Genomic DNA, 19,992 nt, shown 5'->3' on the forward strand with positions numbered 1-19,992 from the left:
AACCTGCCGCCGAAAGTGCCCTGTCCAGCCCTCTTTTGCATGTTTTTCTATAATTGTTTCATGATGTTTTAGGGAGTTTTTGGGGAGTAGTTTAGAGTTATGTTCATGTATGTTTGGTCCCTCATTTGAGTCCACCTGTGTAGGTTCGAACCCGAGGAACCGAGGACCCCAGCAGTGAGTCAGCTGCTCCAGTGTCTGGTCGGAGCTATCCAGAGGTGAGTGGAATAAACCTTTATGTTTTTAAGTAAATCAATTATACAGTTTTGAGCATGTTCATGCATCATGAATGCCATGAAATGTTTAGGTTGTTTGCATTAGAATCCACGAATATGTTGCATTGCACATTTTAATGTTGATGTGGATGAATGTTGGATGATCCATAGCCCTCGATCCATGATGTGACGATGTGATATGTATGGTACGGAATGTAAGACCAGTGGGACCCATTCTACGTTCGCTGGCACTATGTAAGAGAAAGACCAGGACCCATTCTACGTTCTGGCACAGTTGGACCATGTTATGTTATGCTATGTAAGAGAAAGACCAGGACCCATTTTACGTTCTAGCACAGTTGGACTATGTAGAGGGCTATTGGTGACAAGTTCATCTTTGATGTGATTAGCTGTGATGTGATGCATTCCATGTTATCATATGTTTTAAATGTTTTATTATTCTGCTCACTGGGCTCTAGTAGCTCACCCCTCTCCCAATTTCCCCAGGATTGCAGGTATAGGGTAGACCAGGAGGTTTACAAGAGTTATGAAGTCTTGTGTATGTAATAGATAGTGTGGACATGATAAATGTATTAATGTTATGTAAAAGTACAGTTTCAGTCATGTAATGATATTGAGGATTAGAGATTGTGCTTGACTTTATGTATAAAGTATCCCTTTTAATATATGATCTTAGACTTTTTTTTATGATGTTTATGTAGACCAACTCAACATATGATGTTTTGCTCATTGGGGCATTGAGGAGATCCCACTGAGGGGTCATGTTTATGTTTATGATTATGTTCAGTGCATGCACAGGTTGAGTTGGCATATGAATGAAAGAAAAGTTTTAAATTTTCATGTATGTTGTTGATCATGTATGGGATTAAACAGGTTGCATGTCAGGCTTGCTACGAGTCCCGGTGGCCTTAAGCCAACCTGGATCCTAGCGCCGGTAGTGGTCCGATTTTCGGGTCGTTACACTTTCCACAGGGCCCCGGGTATTCGATGGGAGGTACATCGGATTACCCCAGCTTTAACCCTTATCCCTCTTTCATGCCTTACCCTCCTTTCTATCCACCATACCCCCAGTATCCAATGTATCTACCCTCACCTTTTTATCCAAATGCAGCCAACCCTAATCAAGGGAATGTTGCACCTCCTCCACCACCCCCTAAACCTATAGCTCCTGAAGTTCAAGTGCCTAAACCTAGCTCATCTGGAGGGAGCAGAGTTAAGATGACCGATTACTTGAAGCTGGATGCTCCTAAGTTCAAGACGGGATATGATCCATTTGAGTACCTAAAGACAGTAAAAATGATCACAAATGAGTTAGGGGCAGATGACAGTAGAGCCATTCAGATGGCGGGGTTCACACTCAAATGTAAAAAGGCCTGTGAGTGGTTTAAAAGCTATGTGGACCCGAGATTGGACAGTTTAACATGGGAGGAGTTTGCTAATGAATTTGCAGGATGGGCTTTCCCTGATAGCTCAAGGGAATTGAAGATAATTGAGTTTGAGCAGTTGAGGCAGACTGAGGAGATGAGTGTGGATGAGTTTACAGATAAGTTCTTGGAGCTGTTACCGTTTGTGGAGCAAACTTATGATACAGATCAGAAGAAGGCCAGGAGGTATACCATGAGGCTCCACTCTAGGTATTCCTCCCTAATTCTTGCAGCGGAGAGGGAAAGCTTCCACACTATAGTGGATGCAGCATAGAAGATGGAGGCTAGTGCCATCATTTAAGGGACAGTCAAGTAGTCAGTGGCACAGTCCTCGGGTTCCAAGACCCCAGGTGGGGGAAAGTTGGGTCCCTCTTCTTTGAGTACAGCAGCTTCAGGCAGTAAGAGGTGGAGTAGCACCACCAAAAAGTTAAAGAAGAATAAGTTCTGGAACAGGTTAAAATCAGGTTTGGGACTCGATGGTGGCTCGAGCTCAGGTTCAGATGGTGCAGAATGTTTGAGGTGTGGTAAGCTACACAAGGGAGCATGTCGGTATGGGACTACAGCCTGCTTCAGGTGTGGACAAGAGGGACACATGGCTCGGGAGTGTCTTAGGGCACCTTTTATGGCACAATCCCAGCAAACAGCTTCTGGCAGTGTGGCTCAGCCAGCAGCTCCAGCCATGACTCAGGGCAGTGGCAGAGGCCGAGGGAGAGGGGCAGTCTCTTCTTCAGTGGGTTCCCGAGATGAAGGTCCATCAGCTCCAGCTCGGATCTTCACTATGACACAGTAGGAGGCGAACACATCCAACACCATGGTGTCAGGTAATCTCATCATTGGTTGTTTAGATGTGCATGCTTATATGGACCCTGGTGCTTCTCATTCTTTTATTGCTCCGAAAGCCGTAGAGAGGTTGGATTTGATAGTCTCTGGGTTAGAGTGTCCCCTCTGGGTCAGTGGACCCAAGTGTGATCCATCAGTGGCAGAGTCAGTCTGCCGGTTTAGCCCAGTGTTTGTGGAGAGTAGATGCCTTCCAGCCGACCTTTTGGTTCTAGATTTGACGGATTTTGATGTCATTCTAGGGATGGATTGGCTATCTGCTCATGGTGCTACCTTGGACTGCAGAGACAAGGTAGTCAGGTTCAGAGATCAGGATGGGTCAGAGGTTGTCTTCAGAGGAGACAGGAGGGGTACGCCTAGAGGTCTGATATCAGCCCTACAGGCTCATAGGTTGCTCAGGAGAGGTTGTCAGGGGTTTCTAGCTCATATGAGAGAGCTGGATAGTCAGGTTAGGGAGCCCGCTTCAATGCCCGTGGTCAGAGAGTTTTCAGATGTCTTCTCAGATGAGCTTTCAGGACTGCCACCTGTTAGGGAGATAGAGTTTGAAATAGAATTGATGCCTGGAACCAGACCAATCTCTATCCCTCCCTACAGGATGGCACCAGCAGAGTTGAAAGAGCTGAAGGAGCAGTTGCAAGAGTTGGTAGACAAGGGTTTCATCCGACCGAGTACCTCACCTTGGGGTGCTCCAGTGCTGTTTGTAAAGAAGAAGGATGGATCCTTGAGACTTTGTATCAACTACAGGCAGTTGAACAAAGTCACTACCAAGAATAAGTATCTATTACCTAGGATCGACGATCTATTTGACCAGCTAGCAGGAGCAGGTTGTTTCTCCAAGATAGATATGAGATCTGGGTACCACCAGTTGAGAATAAGAGAAAAGGATGTGCTGAAGACGGCTTTCAGGACCAGATATGGGCATTATGAGTTCTTAGTAATGTCGTTTGGGCTTACCAATGCCCCTGCAGCATTCATGGATCTCATGAACAGAGTGTTTAGCCGGTATCTGGATCACTTTGTTATTGTCTTCATAGATGATATCTTAGTGTATTCCAGAGACGCAGAGGAGCATGCCCATCATCTGAGGTTAGTTTTGCAGACCCTGAGGGAGCACGGCTTGTATGCCAAGTTCTCTAAGTGTGAATTCTGGTTGAGGAGCATCTCATTCTTGGGGCATGTTGTATCAGAAAACGGAATTGAAGTGGACTCCAAGAAGGTAAAAACTGTAGCTAACTGGCCCAGACCCACTTTAGTAACAGAGATCAAGAGCTTTTTGGGTTCGGTAGGTTACTACAGGAGGTTCGTTCAAGACTTCTCAAAAATTGCCGCTCCTATGACCATATTAACCAAGAAGAACCAGAGGTTTGTGTGGTCTGAGTAGTGTGAGGAAAGCTTTGAGGAGCTGAAGAAAATATTGATGTCAGCACCAGTGTTAGCTCTGCCTACTAGTAATGAAGACTTCACAGTGTTTTGTGATGCGTCCCGTATGGGACTAGGTTATGTGTTGATGCAAAAGGAGAGGGTAATTGCTTATGCTTCTAGCCAACTGAAGAAGCATGAGTTGAGTTATCCTACCCATGATCTAGAAATGGCAGCTGTGATCTTCGCACTCAAGATGTGGAGGCATTACCTCTATGGGGTTAAATGTGAGATCTTCACAGATCATAAGAGCCTGCAGTACATCTTGAGTCAGAGGGAGTTGAATCTGAGGCAGAGGAGATGGGTAGAACTGCTTAGTAACTATGATTGCAAAATTTAGTACCATCCGAGTAAGGCAAATGTCATGGCAGATTCCCTAAGCCGGAAATCACTTGGTAATCTATCCCATATTTCAGCAGAGAGGAGACCGGTGGTGAGAGAGTTCTACAAGCTCATTGATGAAGGGCTGCAGTTGGAGTTGCCTGGTACAGGTGCTTTGATAGCCCAGATGAGAGTGATACCCGTGTTTCTAGAGCAGGTGGCTCAGAAACAGCATGAGGACCCAGAGTTAGTGAAAATTGCCAGGACTGTTCAGTCAGGCAAGAGTGAAGAGTTCAGATTTGACAACAAGGGGATCCTCCGGTATGGGAGTAGATTGTGTGTACCAGATGACGTGAGTCTGAAAGGCGATATTATGAGGGAAGCTCATAATGTCAGATATAGTGTTCACCCTGGAGCCACCAAGATGTATCAAGATCTGAAGAGAGTTTATTGGTGGCCAGCTATGAAGAGAGAAGTGGTACAATTCGTGTCCGCCTACGAAGTATGTCAGAGGGTGAAACTGGAACATCAGAAGCCGGCTGGAATGCTTAACCCACTGCCGATTCCAGAGTGAAAATGGGAGAATATAGCTATGAATTTTGTGGTGAGGTTACCGGCAACGTCCAACAGAATAGACTCCATATGGGTGGTTGTGGACAGACTGACCAAATTTGCTCACTTCATCCCTGTTAGGAGTGGCTACTCTGTGGATAAATTGGCGCAGGTATTTGTTAATGAAGTGGTCAGGTTGCTTGGGGCTCCTGTTTCAATAGTGTCTGATAGGGGATCCCAGTTCACCTCTAGGTTTTGGCGGAGTCTGCAGAATGCTATGGGTACCAGGTTGGATTTCAGCACTGCTTTTCATCCACATACTGATGGACAGTCAGAGAGGACCATCCAGACAATTGAAGATATGCTCAGAATGTGTGTGCTAGATTTTGGCAGTTCTTGGAGGCAGCATCTACCTTTGGTGGAGTTTGCCTATAATAACAGCTATCATGCTAGCATAGGGATGGCTCCACATGAAGCTTTGTATGGAAGGAAGTGTAGGTCACCTGTCTGCTGGGAAGAAGTTGGAGAAAGGGCCTTAGCAGGGCCTGAGCTAGTAGAGGTCACCAGTAGAGTAGTGCCCATTATCAAGGAAAGGATCAGAACTGCGGTGAGCAGGCAAAAGAGCTATGCAGATGTCCGCAGGAAGCAAGTAGAGTTTCAGGAGGGAGATCTGGTATTGCTCAAGGTGTCTCCTATGAAAGGGGTGATTTATTTTGGGAAGAAAGGTAAGCTAGCTCCGCGGTACATCAGACCCTTTGAAATCTTGCAAAAGATTGGGAATGTATTGTACAAGCTGGACCTACCTGCTTCAATGGAGAGAATCCATCTGGTTTTCCATGTTTTCATATTACGGAAGTTCGTGTCAGATCCGGGCAAGGTCCTTAGTGAGCCTGATGTGGAGATCCTAGGAGATCTCACCTATATTGAGCAGCCAGTGCGGATCCTAGACACGCAGATAAGAAAGCTGAGGAACAAGGAAATCCCGATGGTGAAAGTCCTTTGGAATCACCATAATGTAGAATGTACCTGGGAGACACGGGAGTCTATGCTCCAGCAATACCCTCATCTCTTTTAAGGTTAGTATTTATGTGTTGTTATGTGTTTATGTGTGCTATGCCATGTTTTGCTTGTTTGGTGAACATTCGAAGACAAATGTTCTTAAGGGGGGAGAATGTAATATCCGGCTAGACCCCGGCATCAGAATTCCTATTTTTCGGTGAAATCTCGGATGTCGAAAACCTCTAGAAGGGTAAAATATGTTTTTCTAAAATGTTTTCATGTGTTTTAAGGTTTAAAGTAAGAAAGAAATTGAGTTTTTGAAAGAAAAGTGCCTTGGAAGGAAATCCAGGTTTGGCCGCCGAACGTTGGTGACTTTAGGGAGAACCTTTGGCCTCTGAAGGTGGTCTGGCCAGCCACCTATAAAAGGCTCCATGTCTGAAAATGGGCGAGTTTTCTTTTCCATTTTCGGGCAAAGGTGAGTCCATGCCCTTCCATGGTTAGTTTTGATGTTTTCCTTCAAATCTTTCAAGTTTTTAACAAGCTTTCATCTTGTTTTGAAGTTTTTAAGCTCAACATCGAAGCTGTGAAGCTTGGAGACCTCCGAAACCCGTTTTTCCCAAATTTCCAAGTTGGGTCATGCCTTCTCTCGATCTTCAAGAGGTAAGCGTCGATCCTCACCATCTTTGATGTTTTAAGCAAGTTTTATGAAGGGTTATGGGGTAAATATGCATGATTAGGTTAGTGGTAAAATGTTAGGGTTATGTGAGTTTAATAATGAAATGCATGTTAAATGTGTTGCTATGTGATGGTTGTTGGGGTATAGGATAGTTTGAGACCCCTATATGCTTGTGTACATGTTTATGCATGTTTGGGAGTGTTGTGCATGAGTTTGGAAGGTTTAGGAGGCAAAATGTGCATGAGAGGCTGAGTTCTGCCATTCTGGAAGAACTCAGGTTCGGCAGCCGAAGCCATGTTCGGCCGCGGAACCTGCCTGGGAAGGCAGCTTTGGCTGCCGAACCCTGCCCCCAAAAGCTTGGACTTTCGGCTCTTGAGAGGGGTTTCGGCAGTCGAACCTGCCCCCGAAGGTGCATGAGTTTCGGCTCTGGAAGGAACTTTCGGCCGTCGAAGGTGCCGCCGAAAGTGGCTGAGTTTCAGCTTTGGAAGGACTTTTGGCCGCCGAACCTGCCGCCGAAAGTGCCCTGTTCAGCCTTCCTTTGCATGATTTCTATGATTATTTTATGATGTTTTAGGGGGTTTTGGGGAGATGTTTAGAGTCATGTTAGTGTTTGTTTGGTTCCTCATTTGAGTCCACCTGTGTAGGTTCGGACCCGAGGAACCGAGGACCCCAGCAGTGAGATAGCTGCTTCAGAGTCTTCTCAGAGCCAGCCTGAGGTGAGTAGAATGGAACTCTATGTTTTAAAGTAAATAAAATTTTGAGCATGTTCATGCATCACGAATGCCATGATATATATTAGGTTGTTTGCATTAGAAATCACAAATATGTTGCATTGCATACTTTGATATTGATGCGGATGGATGTTGGATGATCCATTAGCCCTCGATATGATATGATGACGATGATACGGTATAGAAGTCCAGTGAGACTCATTCTACGCCCCTGGCACGATGTAAGAGAAAGACCAGTGAGGCCCATTCTACGCCCCTGGCACCATTGGAATGTGTAGAGGGCTATTGGTGACAAGTCCATCCTTGATGTGATTTGTTTGTGATGTGATGCATTCCATGAAAGCATATGTTTTAATATACTGTTTTACTGTTCTGCTCACTGGGCTCTAGTAGCTCACCCCTTCTCCTTAACCCCCAGGTTTGCAGGTTCGGAATAGGCAAGGAAGTCAGCAAGAGTAAAAGTAATGTGTATGTAATAGTTAGTGTGGACATGAAAGATAATGTAATGTAATGTATTGTAAAAAATTGTATAAATTTGTATTGAAGGTTAGTATTGTGCTTGACCCTAGAGTTTATGGTTAATCCCTTTTGATACATGATCTATGTGTAAAGTTTTATTAATGTGATGTAAACCAAGCTTGATGTATGATATAATTTCCCACTAGAGCATTTGATGAGGGCTCTTGTGTGGGTTTATGTTATGGTTATGATGCATGCAGGTCAAGCTTGGTGAATGAAAAAGTTTAAAATTTTTATGTAAATGTATGATCATGTATGGGATTATCAAGTATGACAGGTTGTATATTAGGCTTGCTATGGGTCCCGGCGACCTTAAGTCGATCTGGACCCTAGCGCCGGTCCAATTTCGGGTCGTTACATTCTTGGCGATGAATTGCCTTATTGGTTCCTAATGATGGATCTTTTTGGTGCTTCAGTTAGTGCTTAGAAGATTATACTCAAGGCTTTTAATTAACATTAACACTTAAGAGTTTTTGTACATACTACAGATAAAAAATCCTTAAGTAGAAAGTGCAACACTTCCCTTTATATTTCTCAATTGAGGTTCCTCCTCTCTTTTTTGGGGGCTAAATTTTCTCCTCCTTCCTTTTAGTTTTTAGAGGCTGCCTTTCATTATCTAACTTGATATATTTTTATGTATTTTCTATCAGTTGAAAATATTCTTTTACTAGTTTTTAATTAAGGATTCTACAAATTTAGTGTTCCTACATCTCTTCTTTATTGCTTCATAAGCCGTGTCAATATTAAGTTATCAACTTAAATGGATTTGATATCAAATTTGTCAATGTAATTGCACACAGATTCATATTCATCCTGCCTAACTTTCTACAAATCTGAAGACAACTTTTTTGGAGGAATACAGGTGATAAATCGTTGTTTGAAATTTTCAGCCAACTGCTTGAAATCATGGATTTAATGAGGTGAGAGGTTTTGATACCTCTTTTGAGTCAATCCTGTTAAAGTAGAAGGGAAAACACAATATAAGATTATATCATTGACATCTTGGAGTAACATTGTTATTCAAAAATTAGCCAAGAGACTTCTAGGATCAGATTTTCCGTCATACTTATACGAGTTTGGGAGCTTAAATTTAGGTGGAAAGGGTTTAGCCAATATTTTGGCTGAAATGGGAGAAGCATTGCCAACGCTAAAGTCATCATCATGGTACTCCTTTTGTATCTTTTTTACTGCTTCTAAAAGTTAAGCACTTAATTGAGTATCTCCTCTAGTAATGAGGGGATACCCAAGAGTCAACCCTCTGCTTTCTACTGATTTTTTAGTGTGCTTTTCTCTTGCAACCTCATTGTTTTACCTTAAATTCTAGCTTCCTTGAGGATTTTCTAAACCCTCGAGCCTTCTAAGTTCAAATCACATCAATTCAACTTTTTTAAGAGTTGCTCTTTGGTTAAAGAATCATCAAGAGACATGTCTTTCAAGTTTCCTCCTTGATTGGTGAACTTTCAAGTGATAGTTGCTTAGTTATCATTAGCTTAGTTCAAGTTGCTAGTAGCCATGTCAATAGGATCAGATGTCATGGGAGAAGAATAAACAGAACAACAATCAAAAATATATTTTCCTGTGAGATATCTTGAGGAAATCCCTACAGATCATACCAATAATGCTACTCTAAATTTTTCTATGGGTATAGGTCGCCAAACATGGATATGCAAAATAAGAGAACACTAGGTGGTTGATTGTAGCAACCTCTCTTATACTTAAGTCAATAATGGATCTCAAATAGACATTCTCAAAAGTGATTTAGCTTCATAACATTCCTAGAGTTCCATTTCATAGATTTTGAGTTGGTGGTATCTTATGTGAACTAAAATTCTTTTCTCTATTTAAATCTATCTTAGTCTTAGATCTTAGAGTTCTACTAAGAGTCTCCTTCTTACCTTGAGGACATTTCAACATATAAGATTTGAACATCTTAGTTAAATGGTTCCCACATGATCAAGGCAGTTCGCTCTGAGGTTAAAGAACCGTATTTAAGGGGTTTTGATCTAAGGGGACTGATTCTCAAATATCCTTAGTGGGGATTCAGTGTCTAAGGCCAAATCTTCCTATATGGAATTCAGTCTTCAAGATCGAATTTCCCAAGTGCAATTGCAGACTGAATATCCCAATGCAGATTAGTATTTTAGGCCAAATGTGAGTCTTGATTGACCTTTGAACATCGAATTTTAAAGAGTATTGTATCATTAAACATTACATAAACATCTCTCTCTAACACTTTAGAAAGAGAAAATTCTCTTATGTTTGCGAGATTCCTTCTCTTGATTTGATTAAATTCCCTAACCTTTATTCACTTTCACTGCTCTATAGACAGGGGATAGCACCCCTTTCTCACTGAGATTCTATAATCTAAGTTTTAATCATAAGTACGTTTGTTTGTTATTCTATTTTAGATGTAATATTATTTAAGGAATTTTATTATGCTGATATGGTCGAGAGTATTTTGTACAGTAGTTTTTTCTTACTGGCATTGTTGCTTTGGAAGGGTGTCTTTAGGAAAGCTTTATTGAGGGCATGGTGTCGATTGGTATGCAATATCACATGGTTGTATGAGATTGAGATTGCAAGATCTCTCTTCTCTGTTGAGGCCTATTATGTAGCTTTCCTAAGTAATCTCTTGGAAATAATGAAGCTTTATTAGCGGTCGACCATTTTTAAGCTTTGGGTTGGTGAGTGTGTCCAACCATTAAGAACTATTAAGAGTCACATTCATCCTTGCAGCTAAGATAGTGCTTGGAGAAATTTATGGCGGCGACTGTGGTGGCTGCGAAAACAGGCTTTCTCAAATAGCTTTGGATCTTAAGGTTGTTGTATTTATTAATAGACAAACTCCTTTACGAGTCTTAACTTTTTAATGTTCATAAGCATTTTGAACTTGTGTATTCTTATTCTTGTGAACTTCTATGTAATGAAGTTTGCAGCTAAAAAATTTATATTTATTAAGATTCATAAGTAAGATTCTTTCTTGATAATTTTAAATTAGCAATAGAAAATTAAATTTTCATTATATTCTTTATGTGATACACATTCTTTTCCTATAATATTTTCTTTTTACTTCAAGTGATGTTTTAGAAATTTAAGGAAGTATTATTCTTTTTACAACTTTACCCCTTGTCCATATTATTTCTTATATATTTATCTCTTTTGCATATCACATTTCTCAATTGAATATAACAAATGTAATGCGAGAATTCCCAATCATTAGTACCTTTTTAAAATAATGAGATTATCCAATATTTTTTTCATTTTTGTGTGAAAACATTAACCAAAAAAATTTTTTTTTACCAATGCATGTTACATTTTCATAAGATCCTAAGGCAAAATACTAAGTTGTGTACTAACAGAACGACGGTCGAACTTTCAAAATTTTTTAAAAAAGATCAAATTAAAAAATTGAGAAGGATTCAAACTGGCACATAATATGAAAATAAGTGCAATCAAATAAAATGAAAATAAAGAAAACTGAAAAAATTAGTGCCCCTTGCTTGCCAACATTACCGAAGATCGATCGATGGTAGTACATATTTTTTATGTAATAATAATCGTTAAATTTAATCGGAATAATTAGTTTTAAATTTTATAATAGATTTAGATTGGGTTTAACTTTTTTATTAATATTTATTGGAGGCTTATACTAACTTTTCGAAAAGAAAATTTTAAAACGTATGATTTTCAAAAGTGTGACAAAAATTATAAAATTTAAGATAAAAATTTTATTTTTTAAAGGTCAATTTTACATTTTTATTATTTTTAAAATTTTTTTTAATTTTTTGTATTAAATTTTTGTTATTATAAATAGTTATTTTTTTAACTGTTTGAGAAACTTTTCAATTTTTAAAAATTTAATATAAAATTTTAATTTTTAAAAATTCAATAAAAAAATTTTAATAATTCAATACCAAATTTTAATTTCTAACTTTTTATTTTTTAAATTTTATTTTAGTCAACCGTTATTAATTAAAATTCCTGATAAAATCTAATCAGTTCTACTTCACAGATTCAACTCATTCTAAAAATTAGCTAAGAGGAGAATTTCCTATTGGTTATATAAAGGTCATATTATTCATTTTTCAAATCAATGTGAAATTAATAATAATAATTCTGAATATAAAAATAGTATAATAAGTTTTTTTTTAAAAAAAAATTAACAGGTTGTATTTGTTAGAAAAAAACATATTCAAATTGCTCCATCTGCTCTAAAAAAATTGATTTATTTTTTCCCTGTATTAAATTATATGCTATTGTTTAGAATAATAATTTATTTATTAGTTTATTAATATGTTCTATAATATGCATTGAAAAATCAATTATATTATTTTCAAGAGTAATTAAATACTATTAATCATTTAATTTTCAATAAAACAATATAAATAAAGTGTTAATACGAAAAGAGTAAATAAAATTTATTTTTGAACTATATTAATTAATTATATTTTTTAAATTTATATAACCTAGAAATAAGGCTATATTCATAGGAGGGAGAATAAATTATTTTTTTTCTTACTATTTTTAATAATCACTGATAGTAACTACGGGTGAGCATTCGGTCGGTTCGGTTCAAAACCGAATCGAATCGAATAAATCGAAAATTAAAATTTTAATGTTTATAAAAATAAAAAAAATCGATTTTAGTTAAAAACTGAATCGAACCGAACCGGTCTGATTCGGTTCGATTCGGTTCGGTTTAATCGGTTTCGATTTTTAATAATTTTTTTATTTTTTACACTTTATTTTTAATATTTTAAAATTTAATTAAAATATTTTAATTTTTATATGATTTAATTTCTCTATATTATTGAAAAAATATATTATTATCACTAATCGATTCGATTCGATTTTTTCGATTTTTTCTAATCAAAACCGAATTGAACCGAAATAATTAAAATTTCTAAAATTAAAAACCGAACCAAATCGAAATATATAAAAAATCGAATCAAATTTTCAAATTAGTTTGGTTCGATCAATTTTTTCGATTTGAACCGAATACTGCTCATTCCTGATAGTAACACTTGATCTTTTCAATCATTATAACTAATGATGTGCTTGTGCAGGACCAAAATTAATACAACAAATAATTACCTTTTTTTAATTATTATTTACCAAATAAAATTTGCTAGGAATGCTAAAAAAAATTGAAAAGATATAATTAAAAAGAACTTGACGTTCCAAAAGGATTTTGTTAAAAATTTAAAGCTAAAGGGAAGCATGTAAATAAAAAGTAGATAAACTGAAACTACAATATGTAAAGTGGAGATATCTTTGGGAGAGGGGCAAAAACGAAATTCCTCAATCAGCCTTCGTATTATTCTTTTTTAAATATGATATATTTTAAATTTATTCAGATATATTTATCATTAAATTAAATTAAATATATTGTATTTTAATAAAAATTCTTTAGGTGTTCATATTTATACACCCTATTAATAAAATAATATTAATATATTTTTATAAATAAAATTTATTATGATTCTAATATATATATTAGTTGTGAGGTGACAGGTTACACTATCTCTGATCAAACTTAATTTTTAAAGGTTTCAATCGAGTTCTGGTTCAATTTAAAGCGATTATAATTATAGTTTTTATGATTATTATTTTAATTAAATTTAAATTTTAAAAAGTCAATTCAGTTTCTAATAAAAAATTTTTAAAAGATAAAATTTTAAATAAAATGTAAATAAATATAAATATTAAATATTATTGATGTGATATACAATTAATTAAATTCTATTAGAAGTTTTAAACAACAATTTTTAGTTAAAATAGTAAAAATGAAAAATTAAAAGTAAAACAATCTTATTGAAATTTTGAAATATTAAAAAGTAAATTTTAAATATACAAAAAAAGATTATTTTTTTAATATATAAAATTATAAAAATATTTTAAAAAATAATTAAAATATAAAATTACCTTTTAAATGATAGAATTTTCATTTCAAAATTTGTTACAATCTTTAAATCTTGTTATATTTTTAAAAGTCATGCATTTTGAAATTTTTCTTTCAAAAAATTATCTCCATCGAATGTCGATAGTAAAAATTAGATCCGATTCAAATCTGTCGTAAAAATTAAAATTAATTGCTCTATATTATGATATGACGGGAATAGAGTTAAACTGCGATTGATCAATCTATAAAAGAAAAGATGTGAAGTGATTGGCGTTTACGGATAATCACTCCAATACTCAAATAAATAAATTGATATAATGAATAAATATAATGAATTATTTTGAGTTTAAAAGGAGTGTATAACAATGCGTACTTTAATCTTTTTATATTTGTTTTTATATTATAAAAAAATGAAATTAGTTATCGAATATTCTGTAAATTTGATTGGTATGTAGTAAATAGGAGATTTTATATTTATAAATATAATAAAAATTTGCTAGATTATATCTATTAATATAATTTTTTATAATTATTTGACCTATTCAGCATATGATAAGTCTTTGCAGAATATCAAATGTTACTGCATTATTTTCTTTCTTTTTATGGATCAGATCTCTGCAATCTATTTTATTTTAAGCAATTATTATATCACATTAATTATTGAATTCAATATTTTCATAATATGAAAAAATAAAATAATATTATATTTAAATGAAAATAATATTTTTTTAATAAAAAATTTAAATTTAATTATTTTATAATTAATTTTTTGAAAATGGCACAATTTTATAAGAATGAAATTGGATGGCGAATTCAAATCGACTTATTCTAATTTAGTTTCAAATCTCATTGAAAAAATAGATGCATAACCATCCCTAATCTTAAATTTCAGTCTGATTTAAAAATTAAAAGTTTCAGTCGATTTAAAAATCAAAATCCATACTGATATGCTTTCTAATTTAACTGCCACAACTAGGACTCTTCACATTCTAACTTTGGCCATAATATAAAACAAAATGTAGCTTTCGTTTAAAATTTTCATAGGATTATTAACTATTTCAATTTCTTTTAAATTGGAAATTTTTAAATTAATAAAAATTAAATATAAAATTTTCAAATGTAATGCAAATAATCAAATTGGAATGCACATAAAATTGATGATGGAATTAATAAATCCAAAGTTATCAACAACAAAGTTTTCTTTTTCTTTTACCTAAACCCTAAAAAAAAAAAAACCCTTAAAGGTTGACTAACGAAAAAAAATTCAATATTATACATTATTTTAAAAAATTTATAATATAATAATTAATAATAATAGATTCCATGTAAATATTATAATCAATGGTTAAAATGTAAATATTGTAATAATCAAATGTAAAGAATAATTACAGAAGAAAGAAAGTGGTACATAAGAATGAGACAAGCAGTTGGCTTTAGCTAATCCATATCAAATCCCAAATCCCAAATCAGTTGTTTAGGCCAACGAGCATGTTATATATATATTTAATTTAATTTAATTTAATTTAATAATGTTTAAATATAAAATATTTTCTGTAAATGAAGGGTAAAGCGAAAATTAAATTATCTTTAAAAAGCTAAATTATCTTTCAAACAGTGACCTTGCCATGACGTTTTCAAAAAAGAGAAAAGATGACTAATGGTAAAGAACAAGAGGATACTTGTGGTTTTGAAAACGTCAGTATCTCAAAGCATAAGAGAATTAAAATTAAATAATAAAAAAAAAAAGGAAGAAGAAGAAGAAGAGTGGTTGAACTAATCTTGTTAATGTGACTTTGGAACTTATTTAGATAACGTAAATACACAAACCAAAACTCACTCACCAACCACACCAATCCCATCTCATTTCAGCCTTTAACTGAATCTCTTACCTCCTCTTTAATTTTATTTTTTTAATTATTCAGTATCGAAAATCACTAATTTAATTAATTTAAAATTTTAGAATATAAATTACTTGTTTAATTCTTAAATTTTAATAAAATTATAATTATTTATAAAGGTGAGTAGTATTCTGTTTAAATTAAAAAAATCGATTGAATTGAATTAATTCAAAAATTTAATTTAATTTTTATTCAATTTGATTCGATTTTTATTCTTTTTAATTTAGTTTGACTTTTATTTTTATAAAATTATATTATTACAGATCAATTTTAGTTAAAAAAAATTAATAAAATCAAATTAAATTAATAATAATATATTATTTTTAACAATATAGAAATTAAACTATAATCAAAGTGTAAATATTTTAATTAAATTCTAAAATATTAAATATAAAAAATAAAAAATTTTATTAAAAAGTCTAACCAATTAAATTAAACCAAACTGAATTAAACTGATTTGATTCAAATTGATTTTTATCTAAAATTGATTAAGTTTTTTTTTATAAATATTAAAATTTTAATTTTTTATTTATTTAAATCGATTCAAAATTGAACCAATCAAATAACCACCCCTAATTATTTAAACTACATTTATTTCATGAAAAAATATTCTTTAAAAAAATCTTTTAGATTTTGTGATATTTAAAATGCTAAAAAAATTTAATTATTAAAAATATTTTTTTAATAAAAATATTTATACTACGTATTAAACGAGAAAGTTCAATAATTAAAAAAACATGCTTACGTTACACTTAAAATTATAGGGGGCATGAAAAGTACTTCGACCGGAATTTAATGATTATTTATCGATAAAAACTCATAATTATATTTTATTTTTTAAATTATCTTTTAAAATATTAAATGACACAAATACTTTTTTTCTTAATTCTTTCTTTTCTAACTTTAATTTCATATAATTAAGACCACAATGTTTTGCCATTTCATCTCTCTGTTTTATTTGATTTTCATTGAATAAAAGAATAATAGTTGAATTATATGAAATGATAAAAATATTTTAATAGTATTAACAATTATGACATTACGACATTACGATGATTTAAAAGTGGAAATTTATTGAAAATACTTTTAAATTTAAGTTTAATGACGTAATAAAATTAAAATTTTTATTATTTTATGATTTAATTTAAAATTTTTAAAAGAAAAATAAGGATATATAAAATATTTAAAAAGTGAAGATTCATCGATTTCAATTTAATATTATAGTGAGAGTTTATTATTTTCTTATTTAAATTTAACAAAACCTCTGGAACTTATTTATTTTATATTGAAAATATATATAATAAAAATTAAAAAAAATTATTTTTACACACAATTTTATTAAATTTATATTTTTAAAATTGTGTTTAAAAATAAAATTTTAAATTTATAGTTTTAAATGTTTACTTGAAAGTAGATTTTTTAAAAAAAAGTTTTAGATATTTAAAATAATATTTTTTAAAAATTTAAATATTTAAAAGTAATATTTTTAAAAATTTATGTGTTTATTATATTATAATTAAAATTAAAGTATCTTATTGATAAAAATATTAATTATAAAATAATTAATTTTAAAATATGGTAACCACAGTCACTTCTTACAAAAAATTATAAAATAATTAATTTTTTCCATTTAATAAAAAAATATTTTTTATTTATTAAATTTTTAACATTTTTCAAACATTAAAAAATATTTTCTATGAAATAAACAAGACTAACAATTAAAAATATTTTATAGCAGTTTTTTTTTTTTTTTTGACAATACAATTCTGAAGCTTGATGCTAGTGGGTGGTAGCACATGTTGCTGTTGATGCTATGTCAAGAATTTGGTAGGCTATATAAATCCCAAATCATAGTGATGCAATTGAGAAACTAATTGAAAAGTTTTATGTGATAAAAGAATAAGAAATTATCTCAGTTTCTGATTCTCTTTTGCTTTTCATTAAATCTTATTTATTTGCAGAAAATAATTTATATTTAAAAAATATTTTTTTTAGAAATATTTTCTATAAGAAATAATTTTTTTTTTCACATGAGATAATTTATTTTTTATTTCTTAATTTTAATTTAAAAAATAAAAATCATTAAAAAGTTTATATGTAAAGGCCTTAATAAAGATTTAAATGGGTGGAAAATGATTTACTCTTTTCAAAAGAGAAAGTTATTCTTAAAATAATTTATTTTTTTCTTTAATTAAAAAAATATTTTTCGTTATTAAATTTTTGAGTATTCAAACAATAAAAAATATGAAAAATATTTTCTTAAAAAATATTTTCTGTGAAATAAATAGAGTATAAAGTTAAAGAAATTTGATAATCTAACATTTTCTTATAATTTGATTGATTCCCAAAGCATAAAGATATGCATCTTATACGAAATAATTGTTTTTCCAGGTTCAGTTCATGAAAACAACACAATTTGCTCTTTATTCTGACTTAATGCATAAGTAGCCCCTTCACATATTCACCTAAAATCATTTTACTCTTTCATTTTAGTTTCATCTTTATACCATTTTAACTTTTAACCGTGAAATAATTTAATTTATAGAACTAATAAGTGAAATTCATATATTACCACGTTACGTTAGTTCAAAAGTAAAAATAAAAATTGAAGGGATGATATACTATTGTTATGAATATAATAGAGATTAAATTATTTACCATTTGAAAATTAAAAAAATAAATAGGATGAATATAAAATTAAGAAAGATAAAAATCGCATTTTATAAAAGGGAAAATTAAATATTGGGACTAAATAATATCCGCAGATGTTTTCATTTGTGAGCCCATAATTTTAATATGAATGGTTTAGAGAGTACCAAACTTGTAAATGAGAAGATGACCCATGGTGTTAGGGTTCTAGAATTTTAGAGGGATTAAAATGTAATTTTTTCAATATGGGATTTTTCAGAAACAAGATGGGTAGAAATTAAGTATAAAATAGTAGTATCAAAAGTGTTATGTCAGTTTCTTGTAATTCCTTTTTATGTATTTATTAAGGGGGTGTCACTTCAGACATATTAATGTCTCCTTCTGCCATAGCTCAACTTGTCCTTAAGGTTCTTTAGGGGGAGTGATTAGTTGGCCACCAGTGAGGATTGGGCCCAGCTGGCCACCGTAGGCCTGTCGAGTCCCTGTGTTGTGCCTCCACCCTTATAGGCGTTCCCCCCTATCTGCAAGTGGTGTGAGGACCTTTGTGTTGAATTGTGTAATGATTGTTTTGCCCCTGGAATGAAATGAGTAGCCCTTTTATCAAAATATCTGTGCCTACATGTGATACTTTGATTGCTTATGCCTTTATGCTTTTTGGATGTGGATATCTGCTCGATATGTATTTATCTTGCTCGCTTTAATAGCATTCTAGTCTCTTGGCTAACCAACATGCTTCGTTGTGCAGATTAACTTGTAGATAGATCGGCTGACTTGTCTTGATAGTGTTCAAGTCAAGTGCCACACGGTCCCAACTGAGTGTCAAAGCCTGGACCCGTGACATTTGGTATCAGAGCTCGAACGATCTACGAGCAGGGTGAAAGCATGACGAAATCATCAACTCGTATTGATGCCCTTGAGAGGAGGGTTGATGATCTTACTGCGTTGTCGAATACATATACCACCCAAAAGGGGATGGCACTGGAGTTTGATAATGTTTACCAGCGCATGGCGCTACTTGAAGAGAAAAATGAGCAACTATTGACTATGATAGCCAAATTGTCCAGAAGCGAACGAGAGTCCTAAGTGTTGGAGCCAATTCAAAAAATTTCATGTTGAAAAAATTACATTTTAGTCCTTCTAAGATTCTAGAACCATAACACATGGGATTGAATGGTAGTGATTCTACTTTCTTAATTATGGTACATGCTTTCTCTTGGCTATTGGCATTCATGAACATTACGGAAAATATAATTAAAACATTTATAGCTACATATTTCAATCAAGCGCCTGTAGCTCAGTGGATAGAGCGTCTGTTTCCTAAGCAGAAGGCCGAAGGTTCGACCCCTTCCTGGCGCGATATATCTTTTCTCATTTTTTTAGTTTTAGATGCCGTACAAATAATACCATTAATGATAGTTAGATGAGACTGTTAGTAATTCTCAAAGTAAAATTGTTAATTTTTCTAAAAGAATATAGTTTATTTATTATATGAATAAAATTTTAACTTTATTAATTTTTTGAAGCTCTATTATTAACATAATCCTAAAATAGTGTCTTTATAGAGAGAGTTAAAAAAATAATTTAGAGAAAAGTATTTTAAAAAATATGAGAAAAATATTTTAAAAAATATTTAAATAAATTGTTTTATTATTAGAAGAAAATAAAAAAAATATTTTATAGTTATGCGTATTTTCAAATTAAGATCTAAAATTTAATTTGCGATAAAATAATACTTTATATTAGCAAAGTTAGATTATAATTCTTAAAATAATATATATTATGGCATTTATGGCGTTTGGTTTCATGTAGGAGAGGTATAAGAGATGGAGAGG

General features: G+C 32.8%; 1 non-coding gene across 1 annotated transcript; it reads left to right on the top strand.

The window, feature by feature from the left end:
• Window positions 1-19,443: 19,443 nt before the first annotated feature.
• TRNAR-CCU lies at window positions 19,444-19,516 on the top strand. Its single transcript has one exon. It is a non-coding gene; the product is annotated as a tRNA-Arg (tRNA).
• Window positions 19,517-19,992: the final 476 nt, after the last annotated feature.

The sequence above is a fragment of the Manihot esculenta genome, chromosome 13, assembly GCF_001659605.2.
Source record: "Manihot esculenta cultivar AM560-2 chromosome 13, M.esculenta_v8, whole genome shotgun sequence".
Lineage (NCBI taxonomy): Eukaryota > Viridiplantae > Streptophyta > Magnoliopsida > Malpighiales > Euphorbiaceae > Manihot > Manihot esculenta.